The sequence below is a fragment of the Amphibalanus amphitrite genome, unplaced genomic scaffold, assembly GCF_019059575.1.
Source record: "Amphibalanus amphitrite isolate SeventyFive unplaced genomic scaffold, NRLGWU_Aamphi_draft 001884F_arrow, whole genome shotgun sequence".
Taxonomy (NCBI): domain Eukaryota; kingdom Metazoa; phylum Arthropoda; class Thecostraca; order Balanomorpha; family Balanidae; genus Amphibalanus; species Amphibalanus amphitrite.
In genome coordinates, this window is record NW_024883377.1 from 84,153 (window position 1) to 97,141 (window position 12,989).

Genomic DNA, 12,989 nt, shown 5'->3' on the forward strand with positions numbered 1-12,989 from the left:
CCGTTTCGGGCTGATGAGGTGTGGGGCCGTCTCCGGCGGGCGGCCAACACCGCCCCCGGCCCTGACGGGATGCGCTATGCGGCCTGGCGCGCCCTCGACCCCGACGCCCTGCTACTGACCCGTGCTTTTGAGCTGTGTCGGCTGGCGCGCCGCGTCCCGCCCACCTGGCTGGTGTCAGAGACGGCCCTCCTCCACAAGGGGGGTGACCCGACCCGGCCCGACAGCTGGCGGCCCATCGCCCTCGGCGCCACGGTCGCCAAGCTGTACGCTGGTGTGTGGGCCGACCGTCTGTCCGGGTGGGTGGAGGCCGCTGACCTCCTCTCCACAGGCCAGAAAGGGTTCCGGCCGTACGATGGTGTGCTGGAGCACAACTTTGTGCTCCAGTGCGCCGTCAACAGCGCACGGGAGGACGGGACGGAGGCCCACGTGGCCTTTATCGACCTGGCCAACGCGTTTGGCTCGGTCCCCCACAGCCTCCTTTGGCAGGTCTTGCAGCGGATCGGCGTGCCGGAGGACGTCGTGGCCGTCCTGCAGGGCCTGTACGAGGGGAGCGCCACCCGGTACCGGGCCGGGGACGGCCTGACCGCACCGGTGGCGTGCCAGCGCGGCGTGCGGCAGGGGTGCCCCCTCAGCGGCCTCCTCTTTTCGCTCGCCCTGGAGCCGCTGCTGCGGGCCCTCGCCGCCGCGCAGGTGCGCTGCCTCGCCTACGCTGACGACCTGGCTCTGATTTTCAGCCGGCGCAGCGAGGTCCAGGACGGCCTGGCACTGCTGGAGCGCGTGTGCGCCTGGGCCGGGCTGACCCCCAACCCGGGGAAGTCGGCCCTGCTCTCCGTCGGCGCCCCCTCCCCGCCCGCCGCCCTGTGCGGTGCCCCCCTGCCCCTCATTGACCGGGACGGGGCCTACAGGTACCTGGGCCGGCCTGTGGGGCACACCCGCCTGACCCAGCCTCCCCTGCAGGTGGTGGCCGAGGCGCGCCGGGACGCCGCTCGCCTGCTGGGGTCGCCCCTGGCCCCGTGGCAGAAGTTGGACGCGGTGAGGACGTTCATCGCCCCACGGCTGACCCACTGCCTGCGGCTGGGGGTGATCCCCAAGGGCGCCCTGGCCGCTTTTGACCGTTCCCTCAGGTGGCGGGTCAAAGGTGTGCTGAACCTGCCGGTGAACGCCACCAACCGTTATCTGTATAGCCCGACCACTGCCGGTGGCGTGGGTCTGACCCACTTTTCACAGGAGGCGGACATCCTGCTGGCGGCGGCCACCCAGCGCCTCCTCCACTCCCGTGACCCGGCGGTGGCCGAGCTGGCGGCCGCCGAGCTGACCGGTGCCGCCCGGCGCCGTGTCCGCCGTGACCCGACCCCAGCCGACCTGGCGGAGTATTTGAACGGCGCTCCGATGCGGGACGACGGCGGCGGCGTGTCCTGCCGCTCGACCCGCACCCGTGTCGCCACCACCGCCCTCGCCCGCCGCGCCGCCGTCCGCTGGCGCGCCGCTGACCCCCCTGTCCTGCAGGTGGGGGAGGCGGACGTGGAGCCGCGGCGCGAGTCGCGCGCGCTCCGGGAGGCGGTCCGCCAGACCGAGCTGCGTGAACTGACCCAGATGCCGCAGCAGGGCAAGGTGCTGGCTTGCGTGGCCGACCAGCCGGTGAGCTCCCATTATATGTATAATGGGAGCTTCACCCGCTTCGCCGACTGGCGCTTCGTCCACAGGGCCCGTCTCTCGCTCGTGCCCCTCAACGCCTATTCCCGCCGAGCAGGAGCCGACCGCCGGTGCCGGAGGTGTGGGTACGCGGCGGAGACCTTGCCCCATGTGACAAACCACTGTCTGCAGGCGCACGCGGAGGCGTACCAGCTGCGGCACGACGCCATCCTGGCCCGGCTGGAGCGCGCCACGCCCGTGTTTGCAGGAGATGACGTGCGGGTGAACCGTCGCGTCCCCGGCATCGACTCTGCCCTCCGCCCTGACCTGGTGGTGACCCGGGGTGATCATGTGTCCCTGGTGGACGTCACCGTGGCGTTCGAGAACCGCCCCGAGGCCCTCCGCGCTGCCGCCGCAGACAAGGAGCGCAAGTACGCGCCCCTCGTCCAGGAGCTGCGGCGGCAGGGGAAGACGGCCTCCGTGCACGCCCTCGTGTTGGGGTCCCTGGGGACGTGGGTGCGGTCCAACGAGAGGACGCTGCGTCAGCTGCGCGTGTCCCGCGTGTACGCCCGTCTAATGCGTAAACTCATGGTGAGTGATACGCTGCGGTGGTCACGCGACATTTATATTGAACATATTACCGGGACACGCCAGTATTAGGCACGTGTCGCTGTCGGGCCGACCCCAGGGCCGAGTGAATGTAGTTTGTTGTGGTTTTGTTAATTGTTATGTCTCTAGTGTCGCATGTTTGTGGCCGTCAGTGTGTTTCGTGGTCACTTGGTGTTAATTGTTATTATTTGTCACTGTCTCACTTGTGTACTGGTGTGTATGTGTGTGCCTGTGCCCTGGGTGTTCACCTAACAGCAGCAGTCGGTGCTGGTCGGCGGCCGCCGCACGGTGGCCCCCTCACCGACCTGCCCGCGTGACCTGAACTACCCTGCGCTGACCCCGCTGACCTGGACCGGACCGTCCCTGATGACCGAGACCGAGCAGCCTGCCTGTGTCTTCGTTTGGCAACCGCCAACCCGGTCGTCGTGTCTTACCGAGTCTCAGCTGACCGGCCGCTGACCCCGTGGCCGCTGAGCTGACCGCTGACCGCCGCCCGTGGCCCTCTGACCGAGGTGTCCGCTCCCTGGTGTCCGCCGCCCGGTGTCCGCCCCCCCCCGTGACCCCTGTGTCACTGTGTGTGTGTGGGTGTGAGGTGGGTGTACCGGTGTGTGCCGGTGACCCTTGGCCGTGACCGGTGGCCGTGGCCGCCCTGCCGGCGGCTGTAGGCTGCCCGTCTGGCGGCCGGCTGCCCCCCGGTGGCTGGAGCCGCCTCACCCGGTGGCTGTGGCTGCCCCCGGTGGCTGGGCCGCTCACCTGGTGGCTGTGGCTGCCCCCGGTGGCCGTGGCTGCCCCCGGTAGCTGTGGCTGCCCTCCGGTGGCCGTGGCTGCCCCCGGTGGCCGTGGCTGCCCCCGGTGGCTGGAGCCGCCTCACCTGGCGGCTGTGGCTGCCCCGTGGTGGCTGTGGCTGCCCCCGGTGGCCGTGGCTGCCCCTCGTCTGGTGGCCGCTGCCGTGGTCGCCTGCCGGTGACCTGGGGTCGCCTCCGGTGACCGCCGGGCCGCTCCTGGCGTCCGTCGGCCGCCCTGCGGCGCTCTCCGCCCGGTCACGCTGGACCGGTGACCGGGGCTCGGCGGCCGCCACCCGTGGCCGCCGTCTGCCGCTGGTGCCGCTGGTGCCGGCCCGTCGGCTGGTGCCGTCTGGTGCCGGCCCCGTCTACTGCTGGTGTCTGGCGCACTGTCAAGTGGCTGGTGGCTGCCCTCTTGGTGGCCGCCGTCAAGTGGCCGGTGATCGCTCTGCTGATGGCCGGTGGCCGCCCTCCCGGCGGCTGCCTTCAAGCGGCCGGTGCCCGTGGCCGGTGGCCACCCTCCCGGTGGCCGCTGTCAAGTGGCTGGTGGCCGCTCTGCTGATGGCCGGTGGCCGCCCTCCCGGCGGCTGCCTTCAAGCGGCCGAAGCCGGTGGCCGCCCTCTCGGTGGTCGCCATCAAGTGGCCGCTGCCTGTGGCCGGTGGCCGCCCTCCCGGCGGCTGCCTTCAAGCGGCCGAAGCCGGTGACCGCCCTCTCGGTGGCCACCTCCGTGACCGCCGCCCGGCTCGTGACCGCGGCTGTCCGTGCGCCGCGCTGCGCCCCGCCGCCCGGCGCCGACCGTTCTCCCCGAGACTGTCGGTCGGTCGGGGCTGTCGGTGCGCCGGGCCGCATCCCGTGCCGGCGCCCGCCGCTGCGGGCTGGAGACTGTTCCGGCCCGTCGGCCGGCGCTCGTTGGTGCCCGCGGCACCCGTCGCTCGGCGCTGGCTGGCGCCGTCTGGTGACCGCGTCGCGAACTAGTGCGCGTGGTGTCCTGACCGCCGCGTCGGTCTGGGCTCGTCGGTGCCCGCTGGTGCCCCGTCGGCTCGCTGCCGTCTCAGTGATGGACAGCACAGTGACGTCACCGCTCGGTGATGTGCGCGCCGCGGTGACGTGGGGTGGGGAGTGTTGGGGTGGGAGTGATGGGACGGGGTGGGACGGGAGTGTTGTGGCGGACAGTGGCCACTCACTGGCCGTGACCGCCCGTAGACGGTACGCCCCCGCCGTAGCCGCCGTAGACGGTCCGCCGTGGCCGCCCGGCCGGCCGGCACTCGCCTGTGCCTACTCTGGCTCGCTGGCGCCCGTACGCAGCTTGTGATTGGTGCGTGACTTCTCACCTCGCCGCCCTGAGCCTATGATCGGCGTCAGGCCTCCCTGGTGACCGGTGAGCGTAGTCACTGAGTACGGGTGACGTGAGAGCTGTGTGAGATGGCAGCTCTAGACAGTGTTAGTGTCTACAACAGTGACAGCCACTGCTGTGCCGCGGGGCGAGGAGTGTTGGATGGGATAGGGGCGATGGGGTGGGACGGGATTGTCGTGTGTATACATGATGTAAATGTGCTGCTATGTGCTCACTATTATGGCTGTCACCGCCCGACGCGGCGTGACCGTGGACCCCTAAGGTCCCCGGTTGGACCCCTCAGGTCCCCAGTCGGACCTTCCGGTCCCCAGTAGGACCCCTCCGGTCCCCAGTTGGACCCACCCGTCCACCCGCTGTACCGACCGTCTCACTGGACAGGGCGTGGTACCGTTGACGGGTCGGGACGACTCAGTGTGTGAATCAGTGTATGTGGGTATGTTGGATGGGGTGGGAAGGGACGGGTGGGGGTGGGGATACTGTGTATGTGTTTTAACCATGTGTCATTGCTCAATGCCATGTATTGCACACTGGATTCCAACATACTGCCCATGCTAATCGAAGCCTGTGTCGGCCCAATAATCTGTTAGTGGCTGTAGGCTGTTGGCTTAGGAGCGCGACATGCATGTTAACGCGATGTGTCTGATCGGCCATCCCGGTGCCTTTCGTGGCCATACTGAAGTTGGCCTGCACTGACCGACCCCCGCGGTCCTCCGGCGCCTAACGCCTTTGTCCGCTGCGCTAGGAGCGCCCTTTGTATGTATGTGTGTACTGTATAGTGCGTTTCGTTCGGTCGGCCTACCCTGTACCCTCCGTGACCTGCCGATGCTGGCTGGCCCCATGTATTTTATTCGTGGCCCAATAGTGCCCACTACCGTTGTCCGTGGCCCACGCTGCCACCGACCTGCCATTCTGTAAATATGTGTACCTACGGTGACCTCACTGATGGACCTGTTTGGTCCCCAGGCGCCTCCCGCCTCTTTATCATTCGCTGATGTGTGCGCTGATGTGCTACCCGTCTCGGTCGGCCCGCACTCCGAGCTCGTCTGGCACCCCTCTACCCTCCCTGCTCCGAGGCGGTGGTGTGGGGTCGGCGCCCCGGTGGGTCTCGGCCGGTGTGGGTCGGGGGGACCCCTGTACCCCCCTCGCTTGGTGCCGTATAGTAGAGTGGTGCCACGGGTTGCCATGGTGATGGCGTTGTGCAGCTCACCACACGATGGTGAGGCACGGCTGAGACTGCTTAGCTGGTAGAGCTAATGCTGGTGAGCGCTGACCTGGTGATGGTCTGAGTCGCTACAGCGACGGGCACGGTGGGCCCTGGTGGCCGCCCCGACCGACGAGTCGGTCCTGACTGGTGCCGGTGTGCACAGCAGGTGCCCTGCTTTGGTGATGGAGGCTGGTGCCTATATATGTAGACTACACGGCTAATCCTCCCGACCCGCCCTCCCCCCCCCCTGGCCCGCCCCGCCGCCCCGCCCGGGTCCCTCCCCCGCTGCCGCCTCCCTCCCCTCCCCCGCCTCCCTCGCCAGCCTTGCCCGGGGTGTGTGGCCGACCGCCATGGTGACCCTGCGGGGTCTATTGCTATCACCTTGTAATCCCATATGTGCATGGACTGTACACGGACGTGGCATGACTGTTGCCACCCGTATCGAATTGTCTGTACCTTCACCAAATGCCTGTTATCACCATGTACTTTTCTGAATAAAAAAATCTGTTCTTATCAGCTTAATATCTGATACGTCCCCTACATGGGGACCAGAATATTAAACTGATTTTTGGACTTTGGCGGGGTTTTTGGAGCTTGCTCCAGCCCTGCCGCGGGTTGGCCTGGCATTGCACTACAGCCAGGATCGGCCCACTTTTGTTATCATGCGTTGTGATATGTGGTGAAAATAAAAGGATAAAGATACTTTTAAGATATATGACAATAAAAATTGACAAAACATGAAAATACGCCTCTTTTTGATCATGGTCATAGACAAACGCTCATACTAAATGGAATAAAAATGCGGGTATCGGCAAATTGTACCTGTGACCCCTCAATGTCCCTGAGGTCATCTCAGGTCATGAAGAAAAATGACCCAATCAATATCATTATGATTATAGACGTTTTTTTTTTCTCGAATTCCACTACTACGTGCCGCCCCCGACCCGAGCCACGATAACCGCTACAATAGGCGAATTAATTCACGCATTTATTTTGTTCCCAGACAATCGACATCTTTCAAGTACACGGTGCATCGGCGTCCTAAAATGTGACTGGAAAGGCCGCTCTATCTGGTGAAACTCAGTAAAGACGGTGCATCATCATCTAACTGAGGTACCTGTAAAGCTGACATCTTTATCACTATTCATTCGGTATCAGTGATGGACAGTGGGGGGCGTGTGGGAAGTTGTGGGTGACGACAGCTTTGCCTTACGTAAAGCATCATATGCTTTTAAAACTTTTCTCTTTTTATTAGTTTTGCTATAGCGTGAGGCGTGCAATCGTATATCGAAATGAAAAAAGTAACTGGAAAAATAGCAGTATCTATCGACATTCCTTACATCTGTGCTTTGGTAAGGTCCTGACAAATGCTTTATTTATTCATATTAGCCGTTTTCACGACGGCCATCTGGTACACATTTGATGCACAGGTGGTACAGATAAAGTGCAGAATTGGTCAAATCAGGTTCAGTGTGTCCTCTTAGCAGCTATCAGCTAGCACTTATATGCACTAATTTCTTATATGCCTGATTTGTCATATTTTCAGAGAGCATCATCGATTAAAACACTAATAAATTCATAAAATGAAGCTATTTGCTGTAAAAGAAAGTACGTGCAGATTTGATCACATCAGGTGCATTCGCCGGATAGACCGTCGTGAAAACGGCCATTAACTACTATCAAGATACATTTTTGTCGATACGTGCCTTATTCGTTACGTACATGATTAATCAGTACTTTTGCTGACGTACATGTGCAATACGTACTTTTGCGATGCATGCTTTTGTCTGCATGCAGCTAGGGGGGGGGGGGGGTAGAGCTAGGGGGGGGGGGGGTAGAGCGCTGCCATACGTCGTGGTGTTCGACTGTGCTGCCATCTGATGTCGCACCACTGATAACTGTCGGCGCGGCGCCGCCGTCTCCATTTGCGTGTGTACAAACGCACGGTCGAGAGCCACTAATTCGAAATTATTTCGAGTTTGGCGATCTTTTGTGCTTACAGATACTTACCATGGTGAGGATAAACTGAAACTGCGTATACTTTGAATGTAACATAATGGACCACTCTTATCACTCGCCGTGGCCACTAGCGCTCACGCTATAGCTCTGCATCGTTACTAGTACTAATAGTTATCCCTTAACTGCATAAGTATCTAAAAGTGTTGTGCTTAAGTATCGCTTCTCGGCCTTTTGGCTAAGATCAAAGTGTAGTATCTGTGGGGCATTCCCCCGGTATTTGCACATGATCGCGGCTCATTGGTCGGGATAGACATGCTTTTGGTTGGCTACCTTTCTTTTACAAAGCACGCCGCTAAAACATGCTCTATACGCTAAAAAATCTGTTCTTATCAGCTTAATATCTGATACGTCCCCTACATGGGGACCAGAATATTAAACTGATTTTTGGACTTTGGCGGGGTTTTTGGAGCTTGCTCCAGCCCTGCCGCGGGTTGGCCTGGCATTGCACTACAGCCAGGATCGGCCCACTTTTGTTATCATGCGTTGTGATATGTGGTGAAAATAAAAGGATAAAGATACTTTTAAGATATGACAATAAAAATTGACAAAACATGAAAATACGCCTCTTTTTGATCATGGTCATAGACAAACGCTCATACTAAATGGAATAAAAATGCGGGTATCGGCAAATTGTACCTGTGACCCCTCAATGTCCCTGAGGTCATCTCAGGTCATGAAGAAAAATGACCCAATCAATATCATTATGATTATAGACGTTTTTTTTTCTCGAATTCCACTACTACGTGCCGCCCCCGACCCGAGCCACGATAACCGCTACAATAGGCGAATTAATTCACGCATTTATTTTGTTCCCAGACAATCGACATCTTTCAAGTACACGGTGCATCGGCGTCCTAAAATGTGACTGGAAAGGCCGCTCTATCTGGTGAAACTCAGTAAAGACGGTGCATCATCATCTAACTGAGGTACCTGTAAAGCTGACATCTTTATCACTATTCATTCGGTATCAGTGATGGACAGTGGGGGGCGTGTGGGAAGTTGTGGGTGACGACAGCTTTGCCTTACGTAAAGCATCATATGCTTTTAAAACTTTTCTCTTTTTATTAGTTTTGCTATAGCGTGAGGCGTGCAATCGTATATCGAAATGAAAAAAGTAACTGGAAAAATAGCAGTATCTATCGACATTCCTTACATCTGTGCTTTGGTAAGGTCCTGACAAATGCTTTATTTATTCATATTAGCCGTTTTCACGACGGCCATCTGGTACACATTTGATGCACAGGTGGTACAGATAAAGTGCAGAATTGGTCAAATCAGGTTCAGTGTGTCCTCTTAGCAGCTATCAGCTAGCACTTATATGCACTAATTTCTTATATGCCTGATTTGTCATATTTTCAGAGAGCATCATCGATTAAAACACTAATAAATTCATAAAATGAAGCTATTTGCTGTAAAAGAAAGTACGTGCAGATTTGATCACATCAGGTGCATTCGCCGGATAGACCGTCGTGAAAACGGCCATTAACTACTATCAAGATACATTTTTGTCGATACGTGCCTTATTCGTTACGTACATGATTAATCAGTACTTTTGCTGACGTACATGTGCAATACGTACTTTTGCGATGCATGCTTTTGTCTGCATGCAGCTAGGGGGGGGGGGGTAGAGCTAGGGGGGGGGGGGGGGGGTTAGAGCGCTGCCATACGTCGTGGTGTTCGACTGTGCTGCCATCTGATGTCGCACCACTGATAACTGTCGGCGCGGCGCCGCCGTCTCCATTTGCGTGTGTACAAACGCACGGTCGAGAGCCACTAATTCGAAATTATTTCGAGTTTGGCGATCTTTTGTGCTTACAGATACTTACCATGGTGAGGATAAACTGAAACTGCGTATACTTTGAATGTAACATAATGGACCACTCTTATCACTCGCCGTGGCCACTAGCGCTCACGCTATAGCTCTGCATCGTTACTAGTACTAATAGTTATCCCTTAACTGCATAAGTATCTAAAAGTGTTGTGCTTAAGTATCGCTTCTCGGCCTTTTGGCTAAGATCAAAGTGTAGTATCTGTTCTTATCAGCTTAATATCTGATACGTCCCCTACATGGGGACCAGAATATTAAACTGATTTTTGGACTTTGGCGGGGTTTTTGGAGCTTGCTCCAGCCCTGCCGCGGGTTGGCCTGGCATTGCACTACAGCCAGGATCGGCCCACTTTTGTTATCATGCGTTGTGATATGTGGTGAAAATAAAAGGATAAAGATACTTTTAAGATATATGACAATAAAAATTGACAAAACATGAAAATACGCCTCTTTTTGATCATGGTCATAGACAAACGCTCATACTAAATGGAATAAAAATGCGGGTATCGGCAAATTGTACCTGTGACCCCTCAATGTCCCTGAGGTCATCTCAGGTCATGAAGAAAAATGACCCAATCAATATCATTATGATTATAGACGTTTTTTTTTTCTCGAATTCCACTACTACGTGCCGCCCCCGACCCGAGCCACGATAACCGCTACAATAGGCGAATTAATTCACGCATTTATTTTGTTCCCAGACAATCGACATCTTTCAAGTACACGGTGCATCGGCGTCCTAAAATGTGACTGGAAAGGCCGCTCTATCTGGTGAAACTCAGTAAAGACGGTGCATCATCATCTAACTGAGGTACCTGTAAAGCTGACATCTTTATCACTATTCATTCGGTATCAGTGATGGACAGTGGGGGGCGTGTGGGAAGTTGTGGGTGACGACAGCTTTGCCTTACGTAAAGCATCATATGCTTTTAAAACTTTTCTCTTTTTATTAGTTTTGCTATAGCGTGAGGCGTGCAATCGTATATCGAAATGAAAAAAGTAACTGGAAAAATAGCAGTATCTATCGACATTCCTTACATCTGTGCTTTGGTAAGGTCCTGACAAATGCTTTATTTATTCATATTAGCCGTTTTCACGACGGCCATCTGGTACACATTTGATGCACAGGTGGTACAGATAAAGTGCAGAATTGGTCAAATCAGGTTCAGTGTGTCCTCTTAGCAGCTATCAGCTAGCACTTATATGCACTAATTTCTTATATGCCTGATTTGTCATATTTTCAGAGAGCATCATCGATTAAAACACTAATAAATTCATAAAATGAAGCTATTTGCTGTAAAAGAAAGTACGTGCAGATTTGATCACATCAGGTGCATTCGCCGGATAGACCGTCGTGAAAACGGCCATTAACTACTATCAAGATACATTTTTGTCGATACGTGCCTTATTCGTTACGTACATGATTAATCAGTACTTTTGCTGACGTACATGTGCAATACGTACTTTTGCGATGCATGCTTTTGTCTGCATGCAGCTAGGGGGGGGGGGGGTAGAGCTAGGGGGGGGGGGGGGTAGAGCGCTGCCATACGTCGTGGTGTTCGACTGTGCTGCCATCTGATGTCGCACCACTGATAACTGTCGGCGCGGCGCCGCCGTCTCCATTTGCGTGTGTACAAACGCACGGTCGAGAGCCACTAATTCGAAATTATTTCGAGTTTGGCGATCTTTTGTGCTTACAGATACTTACCATGGTGAGGATAAACTGAAACTGCGTATACTTTGAATGTAACATAATGGACCACTCTTATCACTCGCCGTGGCCACTAGCGCTCACGCTATAGCTCTGCATCGTTACTAGTACTAATAGTTATCCCTTAACTGCATAAGTATCTAAAAGTGTTGTGCTTAAGTATCGCTTCTCGGCCTTTTGCACACCGGTCTGAAACCACTAGGTCGGGATATATTTGCTCTTGGTTGGCTTACCATTTCCAAACCCATGCCACCAACATGCACTTATATACCACCTCTGTTCTTATCAGCTTAATATCTGATACGTCCCCTACATGGGGACCAGAATATTAAACTGATTTTTGGACTTTGGCGGGGTTTTTGGAGCTTGCTCCAGCCCTGCCGCGGGTTGGCCTGGCATTGCACTACAGCCAGGATCGGCCCACTTTTGTTATCATGCGTTGTGATATGTGGTGAAAATAAAAGGATAAAGATACTTTTAAGATATATGACAATAAAAATTGACAAAACATGAAAATACGCCTCTTTTTGATCATGGTCATAGACAAACGCTCATACTAAATGGAATAAAAATGCGGGTATCGGCAAATTGTACCTGTGACCCCTCAATGTCCCTGAGGTCATCTCAGGTCATGAAGAAAAATGACCCAATCAATATCATTATGATTATAGACGTTTTTTTTTTCTCGAATTCCACTACTACGTGCCGCCCCCGACCCGAGCCACGATAACCGCTACAATAGGCGAATTAATTCACGCATTTATTTTGTTCCCAGACAATCGACATCTTTCAAGTACACGGTGCATCGGCGTCCTAAAATGTGACTGGAAAGGCCGCTCTATCTGGTGAAACTCAGTAAAGACGGTGCATCATCATCTAACTGAGGTACCTGTAAAGCTGACATCTTTATCACTATTCATTCGGTATCAGTGATGGACAGTGGGGGGCGTGTGGGAAGTTGTGGGTGACGACAGCTTTGCCTTACGTAAAGCATCATATGCTTTTAAAACTTTTCTCTTTTTATTAGTTTTGCTATAGCGTGAGGCGTGCAATCGTATATCGAAATGAAAAAAGTAACTGGAAAAATAGCAGTATCTATCGACATTCCTTACATCTGTGCTTTGGTAAGGTCCTGACAAATGCTTTATTTATTCATATTAGCCGTTTTCACGACGGCCATCTGGTACACATTTGATGCACAGGTGGTACAGATAAAGTGCAGAATTGGTCAAATCAGGTTCAGTGTGTCCTCTTAGCAGCTATCAGCTAGCACTTATATGCACTAATTTCTTATATGCCTGATTTGTCATATTTTCAGAGAGCATCATCGATTAAAACACTAATAAATTCATAAAATGAAGCTATTTGCTGTAAAAGAAAGTACGTGCAGATTTGATCACATCAGGTGCATTCGCCGGATAGACCGTCGTGAAAACGGCCATTAACTACTATCAAGATACATTTTTGTCGATACGTGCCTTATTCGTTACGTACATGATTAATCAGTACTTTTGCTGACGTACATGTGCAATACGTACTTTTGCGATGCATGCTTTTGTCTGCATGCAGCTAGGGGGGGGGGGGGTAGAGCTAGGGGGGGGGGGGGGTAGAGCGCTGCCATACGTCGTGGTGTTCGACTGTGCTGCCATCTGATGTCGACCACTGATAACTGTCGGCGCGGCGCCGCCGTCTCCATTGCGTGTGGTACAACGCACGGTCGAGAGCCACTAATTCGCAATTATTCGAGTTTGGCGATCTTTGTGCTTACAGATACTTACCATGGTGAGGATAAACTGAAACTGCGTATACTTTGAATGTAACATAATGTACACTCTTATCACTCGCCGTG

The 12,989-nt window shown here is 55.0% G+C and overlaps 1 non-coding gene and 4 pseudogenes across 1 annotated transcript; all 5 read left to right on the plus strand.

The window, feature by feature from the left end:
* The first annotated feature begins 6,064 nt into the window (after positions 1-6,064).
* LOC122375621 lies at positions 6,065-6,239 on the plus strand (annotated as a pseudogene).
* Positions 6,240-7,756: 1,517 nt separating this feature from the next.
* Positions 7,757-7,876, plus strand: LOC122375640 (annotated as a pseudogene).
* Positions 7,877-7,896: 20 nt separating this feature from the next.
* LOC122375628 lies at positions 7,897-8,074 on the plus strand (annotated as a pseudogene).
* Positions 8,075-9,591: 1,517 nt separating this feature from the next.
* Positions 9,592-9,784, plus strand: LOC122375645. The gene has a single exon (XR_006255435.1). It is a non-coding gene; the product is annotated as a U2 spliceosomal RNA (small nuclear RNA).
* A 1,614-nt stretch (positions 9,785-11,398) lies between these two features.
* Positions 11,399-11,569, plus strand: LOC122375629 (annotated as a pseudogene).
* Positions 11,570-12,989: the final 1,420 nt, after the last annotated feature.